Source organism: Lacerta agilis, chromosome 3, assembly GCF_009819535.1.
Source record: "Lacerta agilis isolate rLacAgi1 chromosome 3, rLacAgi1.pri, whole genome shotgun sequence".
Classification (NCBI taxonomy): domain Eukaryota; kingdom Metazoa; phylum Chordata; class Lepidosauria; order Squamata; family Lacertidae; genus Lacerta; species Lacerta agilis.
The window spans coordinates 90,189,743-90,197,335 of record NC_046314.1 but is presented as its reverse complement, the minus strand read 5'-3'; the positions used below and the strand labels follow the sequence as shown (position 1 = coordinate 90,197,335).

Genomic DNA, 7,593 nt, shown 5'->3' with positions numbered 1-7,593 from the left:
CATCCAGGCTTCTTACCCTCCATCACATCTGGTGACCTCATTGAAACAGACACCGAACATTAAAATGCCCTCAGTCAAACGATACATCTCAGTTGAGACACAGACACACAGTTTGGTGAGAGTTCCAGCCTATTTACTTACAATTAATTATTATTATTTAGGTTTACACTCACAGAATAATGGGTTTCAGATATGAAGGAGGGAGGGGGCAAACAGCTTTTGTTTCGTTGAGTGGGGACTGGTTTGTATGAGTGTGCATGAGCTGTGTGTGTGTGTGTGGATTTCATCTTTCTTATGGATGTGGCAAAGATTTGATTTCCTCACTTGTTTCTTTAGCCTTAACCAATTTAAACACACTAATCTTTATTGTCCTGAGAGTGCAGCACACAGTAAAAACCGAGGCTCTGATCCAACACCAACAAGAATCGCAATACAAAGCCTTCGATTAGCGACAGTGAAACAGAATTATGCTTCTTTAAATTGCTTGAAAATAATAATACAAGAAGCAATTCTTCCAGGGTAATATTTAGACTATTTATATGCTGCCAGAATCAAGTAACTGATATTCCATAGGTACCCAGTGTAAATTGTAGGTAAAATGTAAACTGTAATGTCAACATCAATAATATTTCTCTTTTTCTGTTCAAGAGCTACAATGCACTACTGTTCAGGATCTGCATGTGTGCTTCTCATGGGTATGTGGTTGGCCACTGGGAGAACAGGATACTAGCCCTTCAATATCTGAGAAAATTCTGTTTGCAGGTTGAAACTCTTGTGCTCAGAGTTATGTACACTTAGGCTGAGGTATGCACACTTTCCTGTGAGTAAATCCCATTGAACACAGTTGAACTGTCATTGAGGAGCAAGCTTGAAATGCAGAGGTTATTAATAGTGTTTTAATCCAATTGTTGTCAGTGTACATGGCATTTTACAGAATTCCCTTGGCAAAAGAAAAAAGAAAAAAAGGGGGGATTAGAGCCAGTGTGGTGTAGTGGTTAAGAGCGGTAGACTTGTAATCTGGGGAACCAGGTTCGTGTCTCCACTCCTCCACATGCAGCTGCTGGGTGACCTTGGGCTAGTCATACTTCTCTGAAGTCTCTCAGCCCCACTCACCTCACAGAGTGTTTGTTGTGGGGGAGGAAGGGAAAGGAGAATGTTAGCCGCTTTGAGACTCCTTCGGGTAGTGATAAAGCGGGATATCAAATCCAAAACTCTTCTCTCTTCTTCACCCAAAGCAGCAAATAACCCCTGCCCTTGAAACACGCCAAACACCTCAAAATTATTAATTTTCCCTATTTCAGGGAAAAACTTGTTACTGAACCTCACATTGAAACATAAGCTGGCACAGAACCCAATAAAAGAATAAAGAGGTGATCAAAAGTTTATTGACCTGCTAATAGTAAAGCTACAGTAATTAACTGCAGATGGCAGAGGATCTATAAAGTTAGCCAACATGCTTTGGGACATTAAGGTTGCAACCCTATACCCATTCTTACCTGTGAGTAAGTCCCCTTGAGGTCAATGAAGCTTACATCTGAGTAGACATTATAAGCCTGCGCTGTAAGGTATGTATGCGTTTAATTATAGTTTTACTGTTTCAGTTAATATGCTGTTTTCATTTTATTACATAATATACCACTGAGGTATTGTTTTATTATAATTCAACTATGGTTTTACAGCAGATACCATTTGCCCATTTTTGCAGTCCTGGTTTTGAAACAACCCCCTGGCCCAGTTCTCCCAAGCAAAATCAGAAGACAAATATTCTCCAAACAGAGTGAATATTTGGTATTCAGCATTGATATCTGCTGTCTGAAATGGAAATGTAAGAATGTAAGAACAAAAGAAAAGACCAAAGGGCAATCTGTCACAGTATCATATTGTCACAGGGGTCAACCAGATGCCACGGGGAAGCCTACAAGCAGGACCTGAGCACAAGAGACCTTTCCCCTCCTGTGGTTTCTAGCTACTGGTATTTCAGAAGCATTGCTGCCTCTGACCATGCAGAACAGAGTATAGCCATCACAGCTAGTAGCCATTGATAGTCTTACGCTCCATGAATTTGTCCAATCCTCTTTCAAAACCATCAAAGATGGCGGCCACCACTGCTTCTTTTGGGAACAGAATTCTGCAGTTTAAGTGCTTTGTTTTGTCAGTCCTAAATTTCACACCCCAAATCTATCTATCTATTTACTTCATATTTCAACAGAAATCTCTCTGTTTACAAGTCCCAGCAAAAAGCAATCGATACAAGAAATGCAATAGAAAAGCCACATTCAGAACTAAACAACACTACTGGTAAGAGTCACAATCAATCACCACCACCATCGTGACAACAGGATTCTGGTTATAGGGTTTTGCAATGACCTAGTACACATCTGGCCAATATAGCACCCTCCAGATGTAGCTGGACTCCAACTCCCACTGGCTCCAGCCAGTATGGTCATTGGTCAGGGATGATGGGAGTTGTAGTCCAACAAAGTTCAGGAGGACACCACATTGCCTACATTTAACTAGCAGCTTGTTCCCCTTTCTGATCTTCCTTTCACACCCACTTGATCTCGTGATCTTCCTTCTTGTATCTCCTTTGCCTAGGAAAGTAGGAAACAATGAAATGAGACCTTGCCTTGGTTAGCTTCAGTTAAAAACCGCTATAAATGATTTGGTGACAAATGATACTTTGGAGTTGTGGAATCCACCCATGTGAACATTCTTGGTGGGGTTTTTTTTTTTTTTTTTTTTTTGGTGTGGTGAAACACCCTTCCTGAACAAATGTGTCTGAATGTGGGGTGGAAACAGAATGTGGGCAGGCCGGGCCATCTCATTCATACTTGCAACAACATACACACAAATGGTTCAGCGCTCCCCCCCTAAAAAAAACTGGCAAAAAATGTGGCAACATTATTATGATGAACAGCAGAATAAAAGTGTACTAAATAAAGCACGTCAAATTTATCTGGACAAAACGCTCATGCTCAATTCAACATCAAAATGAATTATTTGTTTTCACATCATAGGGGATTTTCTTTATTGTAAATAGGGATTAGCAATGGGCTGTGTAAAAACTGACCACGTGAATCATTCTTAGGTTGTCATTGCTGTGACAGTAGGAATCCTGGCTAACTCGGGGATAACACTTTGCTCTTTGGGAGTTGGTGTGGTGCTGCTGCATGCCCTCAATAGGCAAGATCCAATACGCTCCGAAGCAAACCCTAGACTGACCTTTGACTCTTCCTCTGAAATATGACCATAAAAATAATGAGTCTGTAAACTGCTTTTGGCAATTATATCATTCCTGGAATGAAAGGACATTGTCATTAGCATGCGGCTTATGGACACCAGCTTGCTGGGCTTGGCTTGCTGCCAAGCTGGGAAAGGGAGCTGGATTTAAAAAACTGACACAGGTTCAATGGGATAATTAGGCAGGTTTTGTTTGAGTTTGTTGATCTAAATGTGCAAGAGATTAGCCTTTCCCCTTTCAGCTCTGGGTAACGATCACAGCTAACAGGTGGCAAGCTAATGGCAGAACATGAAAATAATACTTTGTTTCCTGGTACCTTTCTTTGTTGTTTTTCCATAGGGGATTTCTTCAACATCTTCCAGCCAACAGACAGCATTTGGCAGTCCCCTTCACATCCTCACTTCCTTCTTGCTTTTGGATAATTTCTTTTTCCTATCTGGAAAAAGAAAAACACCACCCATACCATCCATTTCAATTTGCAGTTTTTAAACACACACACTCCAAAATGACAAATGTTTACAAGATGGTTCAAGGACTGCCTTTAGTGGTTTAAACAGGTGTGATGAACCTTTGGCCCTCCAGATGCTGCTACAACTACAGTTCTCATCATCCCCTGACCACTGGCCATGCTTGCTGGGGCTGATGGGAATTGTAGTTCAACAACATCTGGAGGGCCACAGGTTCCCAACACCTGTTTTAAAGGTTCCCTCCACAAACACAGATTGCAGCTGCTCTAAGAAGCAAGAATAACACAACCAGGTATGGCGAGGAGAGAGCCTTGTCTGAAACCTCAGAGAGCTGCTGCCAATCAGTGCAGACAATACTGAGCTAGATAGACCAATGGTCTGATTTAATAGAAGGCAGCTTCCTATGCCACAAATGCCACTGGAGTGGTGGGACATGCCAAGATATACCATCTTTCCCAGGGATATTGTACAAAAAAATACATTGTTTATTTAATTTTTAAACTTTCTGCTTTACAATTTAGAATATTCATTTAAACAACCTTAAAATATCAATGACTTCCCTTCTTCTCTTCCCATGGTTCATTTTGCATAGCATAAATCCCTGCATATTGTATATAAACTAAACCATTCAGTATTCCATTATTACTTCCATCCAAGCTTATTGTTGAATTTATCTTAATGCTGCCAACGTTTTCAAGTGTACACAGTTTCCCCCTATATATTCAATAAACATTTTCCAATCTTCTTTAAAAGAATGTTCTTCTTCGTTCTCTTATTATGTAAGTTAGATCCGCAAGCTGTGCATATTTCATCAGTTTAAGTTGCCATTCTTCTTCAGTTGGGACCTCACTCGTTTTCCATTTTTGGCCTAAAACACGGGCCGCCGCAGTGGCATACATAAATAATGTTTTTTTGACACCTGGGAATTTCCATCTGAATTATCCCCAACAAAAAGGACTCTGGGTTTGTGGGTTTTCTTGTGTGTGGAAAGGTGCTTTTAAACATTTTTTTTTCAATTCATTATAAATTACTTCCCAATAATCTTTTACTCTTTTACAGGTCCACCACATATGAAATAACGTACAAAAGGATACATAGTTTAAATCAACCTTCACCAGCCTTCCAGAGTGCCTTCCATATGTTTTGGACTACAACTCCCATCAGCCCACTGGGCTGGCGAAGATTGATTTAAATATTCTGATGGTCTGAAGACTCTGGTATTTAATCCCAAAGGTTTGACAGTTCAGTCATCATTTATGGGCTATGCAGTCAAATTCCACTCAGCCAACAGTTGTTTGCCATCCTGCTTGCAGCTTACTTTCAAAGATCTGAGAACCATTATATCACCATCACCCTGGAGCCTTCAGTCCCCTAAGCTAAACATGACCAGCTCTTCAACCTTTCTTGCTATCTCTTATCGTTGCTGCTCTTGTTTGGGATGCCCAGCAGCTTCTCAAATTGCACAGGCCAATGTTGTGTGTGCAGCGCTCCAGCTTCTGGGCCCTCGCCAAGTCCCGTGGAATAATATATTCCTAATACTTAGATACATGTGCTTCTGATGAAGCCCTCATAAAGATCGCTTTCTTTTTAGAGCAATAATTTCTGTGTCACGGTTGCCAAAGGCCTTTGCAATTCTTACTGTGCTTAAAGCCACAAAGAAAACCTGTAGGTAGATTTAGGAGAGAAGAACCCCTTTCAGGCATTCTTTGAATGTGTGAAGTGGGAGGGAGGGAGATCGATTGCACTGACCTCCACACATTCATCTGAAGGTCGGGACAAAGCCTACATCACCCTTCCCCAACCTGGTGCCTTACAGGAGATGAGCCACTGCCATGATCCAGCAGGTTTTTCTTAGATGCTTTGGACTACAATTCCCATCATCCCTGACCATTGGCCATGCTGGCTGGGACTTGGAGTACACACAGGGTTCTCTTAAGAATGTAAGAAGGTGCAGCAATCCTAAACTGAATGATGAGAGTTCACCCACCACTAGTAGCCATTTCTATGGGTTCACTCACCACACATAAAAAGACATCCTGTGACACTTTCAAAAGTGTATGGCCACATTAGTCTACTTGGCTTAGTTTACCCCATTACTCACCTCAGCACTCAGAGAACAATAGCTTACATGCCAATACTGATTTTAATTCGTTTGAATATCTCACTCTTTTGACAAGGCAAGTATATCCTGGTGTTAAGCCACTGGAATTTGGGTTTCTTAAAGTAGCTGGTGCCTTCCATCATGTTCTCGGGTACTTTTTGCTCACCATGCAATTGTCAAAAGCAAAAGTAATAACCAGATAGAGATATGAAATAGGAGGACTTCCAGCTAAATGTATTGTGATGGACATGGTTTGAATGTCTACTGTTGGAGTTATTCCAAGGGTATGTTATGTGAAGAAACAGGAATAGCTGGTTCTTCAACAATGTCTACAGTTACCAAAAATCACAACATGGGAAGATAACTGACAAGTGTTGCTTTGTTTCAGTCCCATAGGATTCTCCCACAAAGAGAAATTAATGCCATCGATTCTGAATTATGCTTTTAAAACTCCCACAGTTTAGAATGAGGGGTGAATAAGCTTAGAATGAAGGTTAAAGGCACCTTCGTGGTGAGAAAAAGTAGTGTGAAGAAGGTGCTGTTAAGATCTAAAGGCGGAAAGAGGGAGAAAAAATGTGCCACATCTTATGTGCTATTTCCACCTCAGGGCTTTCACCAAGAGTACAAGAGATGGAGGAGAAATTTGACCTGGTCTGCATTTAAAGGTGAGCCTACCTTTAAACAGCAGGTTTAGAGGTGAGGCGGATCATTGGTGCCACTGGATGCTTGGGGAGGGGGTGGGATATTTCTTTGGTGAGGAAGTGTTAACGTCCCTTCCTGCACACTATTGTTCCGATCCTGCTGTTGAAGGTTGGGAAAAGATTCGTGTCTCCATCAGTGAAGCATTCAGCACCATGTGCCATTGGCCTCTAGAATCCTGGACAACCCTCCTGCCCCCATTAATGGAGAACGGCAACGACTAAATTGCCAGATGGGAATCTCAATACACAACTGGTGCAGCTAAATATGCTGGATAGTCCACAACCATCAGCTGAGGTTGAATGCACTGGTTGAGGAGCTTTGACGTAACACAAGGAGAGTGAAGGCATGAGACAGATGAGTACCCAGATGTGTATTTTACAGATGTTCTTCCCTATGGGTCTTGCTGATGAATGGAGGATTCTAGCTGCTCCCTGACAATGAATACACAGGTACCTTTAAATTTCGAGTGTGTATTAATGTACAGCTTCTTCCACTATCTGGGGCTACGGTCAGTGGTTACTGCTCACATGTAATTAACTGTGCTTAGAAGCAACCAAAGCCATTAATCTGCTCAGATCTGTTCGGATAAAGAGGGGATTTATTAATCTAGAATCTTCTCACTTTCTATGCAATACACATAGCCCCTCTTCTTAAAGAAGGCTCTGCCTGCTCAAAAACCTAAAACCATAAATATCTTCCACTGGGAACTCTAACAATGGTTTGAGATTTGGTCCAGGAAATAAATAAGCACCAGGTGTTGCAAGCAGCTTGTTTTAGAGGCCTCTATAAGAGATTCCGAAAAATCCTTATGGTGTCTCTGATAATATATTGCTTAATAATGTCGTCAGCTCCCTACACTTCCCCTTTAGAGGAAAATGATGGATGGTGATTTTATGTTACACAATGAAGTCATCCAATGATCTCCATACTCTATAGAGGATTTTAAAGCAGCCCTACAAGGACACCAATGCAAAAGAGGCAATAAAGAGGGAAAACAGTAAATACCGGTAGTAGTTGATTAGATCCAACTGTCATACTCAGGAGGCGACCCATTGAAATCAACTAGCTTAAGTCCATTTATT

General features: G+C 41.3%; 1 long non-coding RNA gene across 1 annotated transcript in view; it reads right to left on the bottom strand.

Moving 5' to 3' along the window:
• Positions 1–2,327: 2,327 nt before the first annotated feature.
• Positions 2,328–7,593, bottom strand: part of LOC117044726 — a 46,907-nt gene continuing 41,641 nt past the window's right edge. The window contains exons 2-3 of the long non-coding RNA XR_004426321.1: positions 3,558–3,677; positions 2,328–2,591 (exon numbers count right to left, since the gene is read on the bottom strand). This is a non-coding gene — a long non-coding RNA (uncharacterized LOC117044726). The remainder of the gene's footprint in view (positions 2,592–3,557; positions 3,678–7,593) is intronic.